Genomic DNA, 12,143 nt, shown 5'->3' on the forward strand with positions numbered 1-12,143 from the left:
TAGTGGGTAGACGTTTCAGCCTGGCTCTGATGAAGGTAAGATGTAGGTTGATGTTTAGATGGGAGACCAAAGAGAAGGGAGCAGGGGTTGGTGGGGCTGAGGATGGGCTGCCAAGAGATCGTGAGAGCCACCATCAGCCTTCATTCCTGGCCACGTCTGTGCCTGAGCCTCATGTGGTGGGTGGCCGCTTCGGAGCTTGGCCCTGATGAGGGCCAGGGCTACGTTGAGGTTAGGAGGGAGAAAAGAGACAGAGCCCCGGCATTGGTGCGGCTTGGAAAGGGCTGCGAAGTGATCGTGAGGTCCAGCATCAACCTTGATTCCTGGCTACTTCAGTGCCTAAGCCCCACATGAAGATTGGTTGCCTTGGAGCTTGGCACGGATGAGGGCCAGGGCTAGGTTGAAGTTCGGAGGGAGAAGAGGCACAGAGCCCCTTGTTGTTGAGGCTGCCAAGGAAGGTGAGGTCAGCATCATCCGCGAGTCCTTGCTATTCAGTGCCAAACCCTATGTGGCCGCTTCGGAAGCTTGGCTCTGATGAGGGTAAGGGATATGTCGAGGAAAAAGTGGGAGAACAGACACAGAGCCCCGGTTTTGGTGGGGCTACCAAGGGAAGGTGAGGGCCAGCATCAACCTGGATTTCTGGTTACCTTAGTGCCATGCTCCACGTGGTGGGCGGTCGCTTCGGAGCTTGGCCCTGATGAGGGTCAGGGATATGTCGAGAATAACTGGGAGAACAGGCACAGAGCGCCGGTGTTGGTGGGTTTGCCAAGCGAAGGTGAGGGCCAGCATCAACCTTGATTCCTGACTACCTCAGTGCCAAGTTCCACGTGGAGGGTGACCGCTTCGGCGCTTGGCCCTGGTGAGGGTCAGGGCTAGATTGACGTTAGCTGGGAAAACAGAGACAGAGCCCCGGCCTTGGTGCGGCTTAGAAAGGGCTGCGAAGTGATCGTGAGGGCCAGCATCAACCTTGATCCTGGCGACTTCAGTGCCTAAGCCCCAAATGAAGAGTGGTTGCTTCGGAGCTTGGCTCTGATGAGGGTAAGGGATATGTTGAGGGTAAGTGGGAGAACAGAGACAGAGCCCTGGTGTTGGTGGGGCTGAGAAGGGGCTGCCAAGAGACCGTGAGGGCCAGCATTAGCCTTGGGTCCTGGCTACTTCAGTGGCTAAGCCCCATGTGATCGGTGGCCGCTTCGGCGCTTGGCCCTGATTAGTGTCAGGGCTAGATTGAGGTTAGGAGGGAGAACAGACGCAGAGCCCCGGTGTTGGTGGGGCTGCCTAGGGACTGCAAACGGAAGGTGAGGGCAGCATCAGCTATTCCTGGCTATCTCAGTGCCAAGCTCCACGTGGAGGGTGGCCGCTTCGGAGTTTGGCCCTTATGAGGGTGAGGGATATGTCGAGGATAAGTGGGAGAACAGACACAGAGCTCCGGTTTTGGTGGGGCTACCAAGGGAAGGTGAGGGCCAGCATCAACCTGGATTTCTGGTTACCTTAGTGCCATGCTCCACGTGGACGGTGGTCGCTTCGGAGCTTGGCCCTGATGAGGGTCAGGGCTAGGTTGAGGTTAGGAGGGAGAACAGAGACAGAGCCCCGGCATTGGTGCGGCTGAGAAGGGGCTGCGAAGTGATCGTGAGGGCCAACATCAACCTTGATTCTTGGCTACCTCAGTGCCTAAGCCCCACATGAAGAGTGGTCGCCTCGGAGCTTGGCACGGATGAGGGTAAGGGATAGGTCGCTGTTAGGTGCGAGCAGAGACACAGAGCGCCATTATTGACGGGGCTGCCAAGAGATCGCGAAGGCCAGCACCAACCTTGATTCCTGACTACCTCAGTGCCAAGCTCCACGTGGAGGGTGGCCGCTTTGGATCTTGGCCCTGGTGCGGGTCAGGGCTAGGTTGAGGTTAGGTGGGAGAAGAGGCACAGAGCCCCGGTGTTTGTGAGGTTGCCAAGGAAGGTGAGGTCAGCATCATCCGCGAGTCCTTGCTATTCAGTGCCAAACCCTATGTGGCCGCTTCGGAAGCTTGGCTCTGATGAGGGTAAGGGATATGTCGAGGATAACTGGGAGAACAGACACAGAGCGCCGGTGTTGGTGGGGTTGCCAAGGGAAGGTGAGGGCCAGCATCAACCTTGATTCCTGACTACCTCAGTGCCTAAGGCCCACGTGGTGGGTGGTCGCTTCGGAGCTTGGCTCTGATGAGGGTAAGAGATACGTCGAGGTTAGCTGAGAGAACAGACACAGAGCCCCGGTATTGGTAGGACTGAGAAGGGGCCGCCAAGGGAAGGTGAGAGCCAGCATCAACCTTGATTCCTGGCTATGTCAGTGCTTAGGTTCATGTGTCGGGTGGCCGCTCCGAAGTTTGGCCCTGATGAGGGTCAGGGCTAGCGTGAGGTTCGGAGGGAGGTTGGTTCAGGTGAGGGTAAGGGATAGGTTGATGTGAGGTGCGAGCAGAGACACAGAGCCGCGGTGTTGGTGGGCCAGCGAAGAGATCGTGAGGGCCAGCGTCAACCTTGATTCCTGGCTACTTCTGTGCTTTGAGCCCCATGAGGTGGGTGGCTGCTTCGGAGCTTAGCTCTGATGAGGATAAGGGATGTGTCGAGGATAATTGGGAGAACAGACAGAGAGCCCTGGTGTTGGTGGGGACCTCAAAGGGCTGCCAGGGCAGGCGAGTTCAACGAACAGCCAATCTTGGTTCCATCTGTGTTGGAGCGCCATCTAGTGGGTAGACGTTTTAGACCTTGGATCCGATGAAGGTAAGATGTTGGTTGATGTTTAGGTGGGAGACCAAAAGGAAGGGGGCAGGTGTTGGTGGGGCTGAGGATGGGCTGCCAAGAAAAGGTGAGGGCCAGCATGAACCTTGATTCCTGGCTACCTCAGTGCCTAAGGCCCACGTGGTGGGTGGTCGCCTTGGAGCTTGGCTCTGATGAGAGTAAGGAATACGTCGAGGTTAGCTGAGAGAACTGACAGAGAGCCCCGGTATTGGTAGGGCTGAGAAGGGGCCTCCAAGAGATCGTGAGGGCCAGCATCAGCCTTGATTCTTGGCTACCTCAGTGCCAAAGCCCCATGAGGAGGGCTGTTGCTTCGGAGCTTGTCTCTGAAGCGGGTAAGTGCTAGGTCGAGGTTAGTTGAGAGAAGAGACACAGAGCCCCGGTTTTGGTGGGGCCGCCAAGAGAAGGTGAGGGCCAGCATCAACCTGGATTTCTGGTTACCATAGTGCCAAGCCCCATGTGGAGGGTGGCCGCTTCGGAGCTTGGCCCTGATGAGGGTCAGGGCTAGGTTGAGGTTAGGTGGGAGAACAGGCACAGAGCCACGGTGTTGGTGGGGCTGAGACGGGGCTGCCAAGAGACCGTGAGGGCTAGCATCAGCCTTGGTTCCTGGCTACGTCAGTGCATGAGCCCCAAGTTCAGTGTGGCCTCTTCGGAGCTTGGTTCCGATGAGGGTCAGGGATATGTCGAAGGTAAGTGGGAGAACAGACACAGAGCCCCGGTATTGGTGGGTCTGAGAAGGGGCTGCCAAGAGACCGTCAGGGCCAGCATCAGCCTTGGTTCCTGGCTACTTCAGTGCCTAGCCCCATGTGGTCCGTGAGCGCTTAGGAGCTTGGCCCTGGTGAGTGTCAGGGCTACGTTGAGGTTAGGAGGGAGAAAAGAGACAGAGCCCCGGCATTGGTGCGGCTTGGAAAGGGCTGCGAAGTGATCGTGAGGTCCAGCATCAACCTTGATTCCTGGCTACTTCAGTGTCTAAGCCCCACATGAAGATTGGTTGCCTTGGAGCTTGGCACGGATGAGGGTCAGGGCTAGGTTGAGGTTCGGAGCGAGAAGAGGCACAGAGCCCAGAGCCCCTTGTTGTTGAGGCTGCCAAGGAAGGTGAGGTCAGCATCATCCGCGAGTCCTTGCTATTCAGTGCCAAACCCTATGTGGCCGCTTCGGAAGCTTGGCTCTGATGAGGGTAAGGGATATGTCGAGGAAAAAGTGGGAGAACAGAGACAGAGCCCCGGTTTTGGTGGGGCTACCAAGGGAAGGTGAGGGCCAGCATCAACCTGGATTTCTGGTTACCTTAGTGCCATGCTCCACGTGGTGGGCGGTCGCTTCGGAGCTTGGCCCTGATGAGGGTCAGGGATATGTCGAGAATAACTGGGAGAACAGGCACAGAGCGCCGGTGTTGGTGGGTTTGCCAAGCGAAGGTGAGGGCCAGCATCAACCTTGATTCCTGACTACCTCAGTGCCAAGTTCCACGTGGAGGGTGACCGCTTCGGCGCTTGGCCCTGGTGAGGGTCAGGGCTAGATTGACGTTAGCTGGGAAAACAGAGACAGAGCCCCGGCCTTGGTGCGGCTTAGAAAGGGCTGCGAAGTGATCGTGAGGGCCAGCATCAACCTTGATCCTGGCGACTTCAGTGCCTAAGCCCCAAATGAAGAGTGGTTGCTTCGGAGCTTGGCTCTGATGAGGGTAAGGGATATGTTGAGGGTAAGTGGGAGAACAGAGACAGAGCCCTGGTGTTGGTGGGGCTGAGAAGGGGCTGCCAAGAGACCGTGAGGGCCAGCATTAGCCTTGGGTCCTGGCTACTTCAGTGGCTAAGCCCCATGTGATCGGTGGCCGCTTCGGCGCTTGGCCCTGATTAGTGTCAGGGCTAGATTGAGGTTAGGAGGGAGAACAGACGCAGAGCCCCGGTGTTGGTGGGGCTGCCTAGGGACTGCAAACGGAAGGTGAGGGCAGCATCAGCTATTCCTGGCTATCTCAGTGCCAAGCTCCACGTGGAGGGTGGCCGCTTCGGAGTTTGGCCCTTATGAGGGTGAGGGATATGTCGAGGATAAGTGGGAGAACAGACACAGAGCTCCGGTTTTGGTGGGGCTACCAAGGGAAGGTGAGGGCCAGCATCAACCTGGATTTCTGGTTACCTTAGTGCCATGCTCCACGTGGACGGTGGTCGCTTCGGAGCTTGGCCCTGATGAGGGTCAGGGCTAGGTTGAGGTTAGGAGGGAGAACAGAGACAGAGCCCCGGCATTGGTGCGGCTGAGAAGGGGCTGCGAAGTGATCGTGAGGGCCAACATCAACCTTGATTCTTGGCTACCTCAGTGCCTAAGCCCCACATGAAGAGTGGTCGCCTCGGAGCTTGGCACGGATGAGGGTAAGGGATAGGTCGCTGTTAGGTGCGAGCAGAGACACAGAGCGCCATTATTGACGGGGCTGCCAAGAGATCGCGAAGGCCAGCACCAACCTTGATTCCTGACTACCTCAGTGCCAAGCTCCACGTGGAGGGTGGCCGCTTTGGATCTTGGCCCTGGTGCGGGTCAGGGCTAGGTTGAGGTTAGGTGGGAGAAGAGGCACAGAGCCCCGGTGTTTGTGAGGTTGCCAAGGAAGGTGAGGTCAGCATCATCCGCGAGTCCTTGCTATTCAGTGCCAAACCCTATGTGGCCGCTTCGGAAGCTTGGCTCTGATGAGGGTAAGGGATATGTCGAGGATAACTGGGAGAACAGACACAGAGCGCCGGTGTTGGTGGGGTTGCCAAGGGAAGGTGAGGGCCAGCATCAACCTTGATTCCTGACTACCTCAGTGCCTAAGGCCCACGTGGTGGGTGGTCGCTTCGGAGCTTGGCTCTGATGAGGGTAAGAGATACGTCGAGGTTAGCTGAGAGAACAGACACAGAGCCCCGGTATTGGTAGGACTGAGAAGGGGCCGCCAAGGGAAGGTGAGAGCCAGCATCAACCTTGATTCCTGGCTACGTCAGTGCTTAGGCTCATGTGTCGGGTGGCCGCTCCGAAGTTTGGCCCTGATGAGGGTCAGGGCTAGCGTGAGGTTCGGAGGGAGGTTGGTTCAGGTGAGGGTAAGGGATAGGTTGATGTGAGGTGCGAGCAGAGACACAGAGCCGCGGTGTTGGTGGGCCAGCGAAGAGATCGTGAGGGCCAGCGTCAACCTTGATTCCTGGCTACTTCTGTGCTTTGAGCCCCATGAGGTGGGTGGCTGCTTCGGAGCTTAGCTCTGATGAGGATAAGGGATGTGTCGAGGATAATTGGGAGAACAGACAGAGAGCCCTGGTGTTGGTGGGGACCTCAAAGGGCTGCCAGGGCAGGCGAGTTCAACGAACAGCCAATCTTGGTTCCATCTGTGTTGGAGCGCCATCTAGTGGGTAGACGTTTTAGACCTTGGATCCGATGAAGGTAAGATGTTGGTTGATGTTTAGGTGGGAGACCAAAAGGAAGGGGGCAGGTGTTGGTGGGGCTGAGGATGGGCTGCCAAGAAAAGGTGAGGGCCAGCATGAACCTTGATTCCTGGCTACCTCAGTGCCTAAGGCCCACGTGGTGGGTGGTCGCCTTGGAGCTTGGCTTTGATGAGAGTAAGGAATACGTCGAGGTTAGCTGAGAGAACTGACAGAGAGCCCCGGTATTGGTAGGGCTGAGAAGGGGCCTCCAAGAGATCGTGAGGGCCAGCATCAGCCTTGATTCTTGGCTACCTCAGTGCCAAAGCCCCATGAGGAGGGCTGTTGCTTCGGAGCTTGTCTCTGAAGCGGGTAAGTGCTAGGTCGAGGTTAGTTGAGAGAAGAGACACAGAGCCCCGGTTTTGGTGGGGCCGCCAAGAGAAGGTGAGGGCCAGCATCAAACTTGATTCCTGGCTACCTCAGTGCCAAGCCCCATGGGGAGGGTGGCCACTTCGGAGCTTTGCCCTGACGAGGGAAAGGGATATGTCGAGAGTAAGTGGGAGAACAGAGACAGAGCCCCGGTTTTTGTGCGCCTATCAAGGGAAGGTGAGGGCCAGCATCAACCTGGATTTCTGGTTACCATAGTGCCAAGCCCCATGTGGAGGGTGGCCGCTTCGGAGCTTGGCCCTGATGAGGGTCAGGGCTAGGTTGAGGTTAGGTGGGAGAACAGGCACAGAGCCACGGTGTTGGTGGGGCTGAGACGGGGCTGCCAAGAGACCGTGAGGGCTAGCATCAGCCTTGGTTCCTGGCTACGTCAGTGCATGAGCCCCAAGTTCAGTGTGGCCTCTTCGGAGCTTGGTTCCGATGAGGGTCAGGGATATGTCGAAGGTAAGTGGGAGAACAGACACAGAGCCCCGGTATTGGTGGGTCTGAGAAGGGGCTGCCAAGAGACCGTGAGGGCCAGCATCAGCCTTGGTTCCTGGCTACTTCAGTGCCTAGCCCCATGTGGTCCGTGAGCGCTTAGGAGCTTGGCCCTGGTGAGTGTCAGGGCTACGTTGAGGTTAGGAGGGAGAAAAGAGACAGAGCCCCGGCATTGGTGCGGCTTGGAAAGGGCTGCGAAGTGATCGTGAGGTCCAGCATCAACCTTGATTCCTGGCTACTTCAGTGTCTAAGCCCCACATGAAGATTGGTTGCCTTGGAGCTTGGCACGGATGAGGGTCAGGGCTAGGTTGAGGTTCGGAGGGAGAAGAGGCACAGAGCCCAGAGCCCCTTGTTGTTGAGGCTGCCAAGGAAGGTGAGGTCAGCATCATCCGCGAGTCCTTGCTATTCAGTGTCAAACCCTATGTGGCCGCTTCGGAAGCTTGGCTCTGATGAGGGTAAGGGATATGTCGAGGATAACTGGGAGAACAGAGACAGAGCCCCGCTTTTGGTGGGGCTACCAAGGGAAGGTGAGGGCCAGCATCAACCTGGATTTCTGGTTACCTTAGTGCCATGCTCCACGTGGTGGGCGGTCGCTTCGGAGCTTGGCCCTGATGAGGGTCAGGGATATGTCGAGAATAACTGGGAGAACAGGCACAGAGCGCCGGTGTTGGTGGGTTTGCCAAGCGAAGGTGAGGGCCAGCATCAACCTTGATTCCTGACTACCTCAGTGCCAAGTTCCACGTGGAGGGTGACCGCTTCGGCGCTTGGCCCTGGTGAGGGTCAGGGCTAGATTGACGTTAGCTGGGAAAACAGAGACAGAGCCCCGGCCTTGGTGCGGCTTAGAAAGGGCTGCGAAGTGATCGTGAGGGCCAGCATCAACCTTGATCCTGGCGACTTCAGTGCCTAAGCCCCAAATGAAGAGTGGTTGCTTCGGAGCTTGGCTCTGATGAGGGTAAGGGATATGTTGAGGGTAAGTGGGAGAACAGAGACAGAGCCCTGGTGTTGGTGGGGCTGAGAAGGGGCTGCCAAGAGACCGTGAGGGCCAGCATTAGCCTTGGGTCCTGGCTACTTCAGTGGCTAAGCCCCATGTGATCGGTGGCCGCTTCGGCGCTTGGCCCTGATTAGTGTCAGGGCTAGATTGAGGTTAGGAGGGAGAACAGACGCAGAGCCCCGGTGTTGGTGGGGCTGCCTAGGGACTGCAAACGGAAGGTGAGGGCAGCATCAGCTATTCCTGGCTATCTCAGTGCCAAGCTCCACGTGGAGGGTGGCCGCTTCGGAGTTTGGCCCTTATGAGGGTGAGGGATATGTCGAGGATAAGTGGGAGAACAGACACAGAGCTCCGGTTTTGGTGGGGCTACCAAGGGAAGGTGAGGGCCAGCATCAACCTGGATTTCTGGTTACCTTAGTGCCATGCTCCACGTGGACGGTGGTCGCTTCGGAGCTTGGCCCTGATGAGGGTCAGGGCTAGGTTGAGGTTAGGAGGGAGAACAGAGACAGAGCCCCGGCATTGGTGCGGCTGAGAAGGGGCTGCGAAGTGATCGTGAGGGCCAACATCAACCTTGATTCTTGGCTACCTCAGTGCCTAAGCCCCACATGAAGAGTGGTCGCCTCGGAGCTTGGCACGGATGAGGGTAAGGGATAGGTCGCTGTTAGGTGCGAGCAGAGACACAGAGCGCCATTATTGACGGGGCTGCCAAGAGATCGCGAAGGCCAGCACCAACCTTGATTCCTGACTACCTCAGTGCCAAGCTCCACGTGGAGGGTGGCCGCTTTGGATCTTGGCCCTGGTGCGGGTCAGGGCTAGGTTGAGGTTAGGTGGGAGAAGAGGCACAGAGCCCCGGTGTTTGTGAGGTTGCCAAGGAAGGTGAGGTCAGCATCATCCGCGAGTCCTTGCTATTCAGTGCCAAACCCTATGTGGCCGCTTCGGAAGCTTGGCTCTGATGAGGGTAAGGGATATGTCGAGGATAACTGGGAGAACAGACACAGAGCGCCGGTGTTGGTGGGGTTGCCAAGGGAAGGTGAGGGCCAGCATCAACCTTGATTCCTGACTACCTCAGTGCCTAAGGCCCACGTGGTGGGTGGTCGCTTCGGAGCTTGGCTCTGATGAGGGTAAGAGATACGTCGAGGTTAGCTGAGAGAACAGACACAGAGCCCCGGTATTGGTAGGACTGAGAAGGGGCCGCCAAGGGAAGGTGAGAGCCAGCATCAACCTTGATTCCTGGCTACGTCAGTGCTTAGGTTCATGTGTCGGGTGGCCGCTCCGAAGTTTGGCCCTGATGAGGGTCAGGGCTAGCGTGAGGTTCGGAGGGAGGTTGGTTCAGGTGAGGGTAAGGGATAGGTTGATGTGAGGTGCGAGCAGAGACACAGAGCCGCGGTGTTGGTGGGCCAGCGAAGAGATCGTGAGGGCCAGCGTCAACCTTGATTCCTGGCTACTTCTGTGCTTTGAGCCCCATGAGGTGGGTGGCTGCTTCGGAGCTTAGCTCTGATGAGGATAAGGGATGTGTCGAGGATAATTGGGAGAACAGACAGAGAGCCCTGGTGTTGGTGGGGACCTCAAAGGGCTGCCAGGGCAGGCGAGTTCAACGAACAGCCAATCTTGGTTCCATCTGTGTTGGAGCGCCATCTAGTGGGTAGACGTTTTAGACCTTGGATCCGATGAAGGTAAGATGTTGGTTGATGTTTAGGTGGGAGACCAAAAGGAAGGGGGCAGGTGTTGGTGGGGCTGAGGATGGGCTGCCAAGAAAAGGTGAGGGCCAGCATGAACCTTGATTCCTGGCTACCTCAGTGCCTAAGGCCCACGTGGTGGGTGGTCGCCTTGGAGCTTGGCTCTGATGAGAGTAAGGAATACGTCGAGGTTAGCTGAGAGAACTGACAGAGAGCCCCGGTATTGGTAGGGCTGAGAAGGGGCCTCCAAGAGATCGTGAGGGCCAGCATCAGCCTTGATTCTTGGCTACCTCAGTGCCAAAGCCCCATGAGGAGGGCTGTTGCTTCGGAGCTTGTCTCTGAAGCGGGTAAGTGCTAGGTCGAGGTTAGTTGAGAGAAGAGACACAGAGCCCCGGTTTTGGTGGGGCCGCCAAGAGAAGGTGAGGGCCAGCATCAACCTGGATTTCTGGTTACCATAGTGCCAAGCCCCATGTGGAGGGTGGCCGCTTCGGAGCTTGGCCCTGATGAGGGTCAGGGCTAGGTTGAGGTTAGGTGGGAGAACAGGCACAGAGCCACGGTGTTGGTGGGGCTGAGACGGGGCTGCCAAGAGACCGTGAGGGCTAGCATCAGCCTTGGTTCCTGGCTACGTCAGTGCATGAGCCCCAAGTTCAGTGTGGCCTCTTCGGAGCTTGGTTCCGATGAGGGTCAGGGATATGTCGAAGGTAAGTGGGAGAACAGACACAGAGCCCCGGTATTGGTGGGTCTGAGAAGGGGCTGCCAAGAGACCGTGAGGGCCAGCATCAGCCTTGGTTCCTGGCTACTTCAGTGCCTAGCCCCATGTGGTCCGTGAGCGCTTAGGAGCTTGGCCCTGGTGAGTGTCAGGGCTACGTTGAGGTTAGGAGGGAGAAAAGAGACAGAGCCCCGGCATTGGTGCGGCTTGGAAAGGGCTGCGAAGTGATCGTGAGGTCCAGCATCAACCTTGATTCCTGGCTACTTCAGTGTCTAAGCCCCACATGAAGATTGGTTGCCTTGGAGCTTGGCACGGATGAGGGTCAGGGCTAGGTTGAGGTTCGGAGCGAGAAGAGGCACAGAGCCCAGAGCCCCTTGTTGTTGAGGCTGCCAAGGAAGGTGAGGTCAGCATCATCCGCGAGTCCTTGCTATTCAGTGCCAAACCCTATGTGGCCGCTTCGGAAGCTTGGCTCTGATGAGGGTAAGGGATATGTCGAGGAAAAAGTGGGAGAACAGAGACAGAGCCCCGGTTTTGGTGGGGCTACCAAGGGAAGGTGAGGGCCAGCATCAACCTGGATTTCTGGTTACCTTAGTGCCATGCTCCACGTGGTGGGCGGTCGCTTCGGAGCTTGGCCCTGATGAGGGTCAGGGATATGTCGAGAATAACTGGGAGAACAGGCACAGAGCGCCGGTGTTGGTGGGTTTGCCAAGCGAAGGTGAGGGCCAGCATCAACCTTGATTCCTGACTACCTCAGTGCCAAGTTCCACGTGGAGGGTGACCGCTTCGGCGCTTGGCCCTGGTGAGGGTCAGGGCTAGATTGACGTTAGCTGGGAAAACAGAGACAGAGCCCCGGCCTTGGTGCGGCTTAGAAAGGGCTGCGAAGTGATCGTGAGGGCCAGCATCAACCTTGATCCTGGCGACTTCAGTGCCTAAGCCCCAAATGAAGAGTGGTTGCTTCGGAGCTTGGCTCTGATGAGGGTAAGGGATATGTTGAGGGTAAGTGGGAGAACAGAGACAGAGCCCTGGTGTTGGTGGGGCTGAGAAGGGGCTGCCAAGAGACCGTGAGGGCCAGCATTAGCCTTGGGTCCTGGCTACTTCAGTGGCTAAGCCCCATGTGATCGGTGGCCGCTTCGGCGCTTGGCCCTGATTAGTGTCAGGGCTAGATTGAGGTTAGGAGGGAGAACAGACGCAGAGCCCCGGTGTTGGTGGGGCTGCCTAGGGACTGCAAACGGAAGGTGAGGGCAGCATCAGCTATTCCTGGCTATCTCAGTGCCAAGCTCCACGTGGAGGGTGGCCGCTTCGGAGTTTGGCCCTTATGAGGGTGAGGGATATGTCGAGGATAAGTGGGAGAACAGACACAGAGCTCCGGTTTTGGTGGGGCTACCAAGGGAAGGTGAGGGCCAGCATCAACCTGGATTTCTGGTTACCTTAGTGCCATGCTCCACGTGGACGGTGGTCGCTTCGGAGCTTGGCCCTGATGAGGGTCAGGGCTAGGTTGAGGTTAGGAGGGAGAACAGAGACAGAGCCCCGGCATTGGTGCGGCTGAGAAGGGGCTGCGAAGTGATCGTGAGGGCCAACATCAACCTTGATTCTTGGCTACCTCAGTGCCTAAGCCCCACATGAAGAGTGGTCGCCTCGGAGCTTGGCACGGATGAGGGTAAGGGATAGGTCGCTGTTAGGTGCGAGCAGAGACACAGAGCGCCATTATTGACGGGGCTGCCAAGAGAT

The sequence above is a fragment of the Calonectris borealis genome, chromosome 5 (assembly GCF_964195595.1).
Source record: "Calonectris borealis chromosome 5, bCalBor7.hap1.2, whole genome shotgun sequence".
Taxonomy (NCBI): domain Eukaryota; kingdom Metazoa; phylum Chordata; class Aves; order Procellariiformes; family Procellariidae; genus Calonectris; species Calonectris borealis.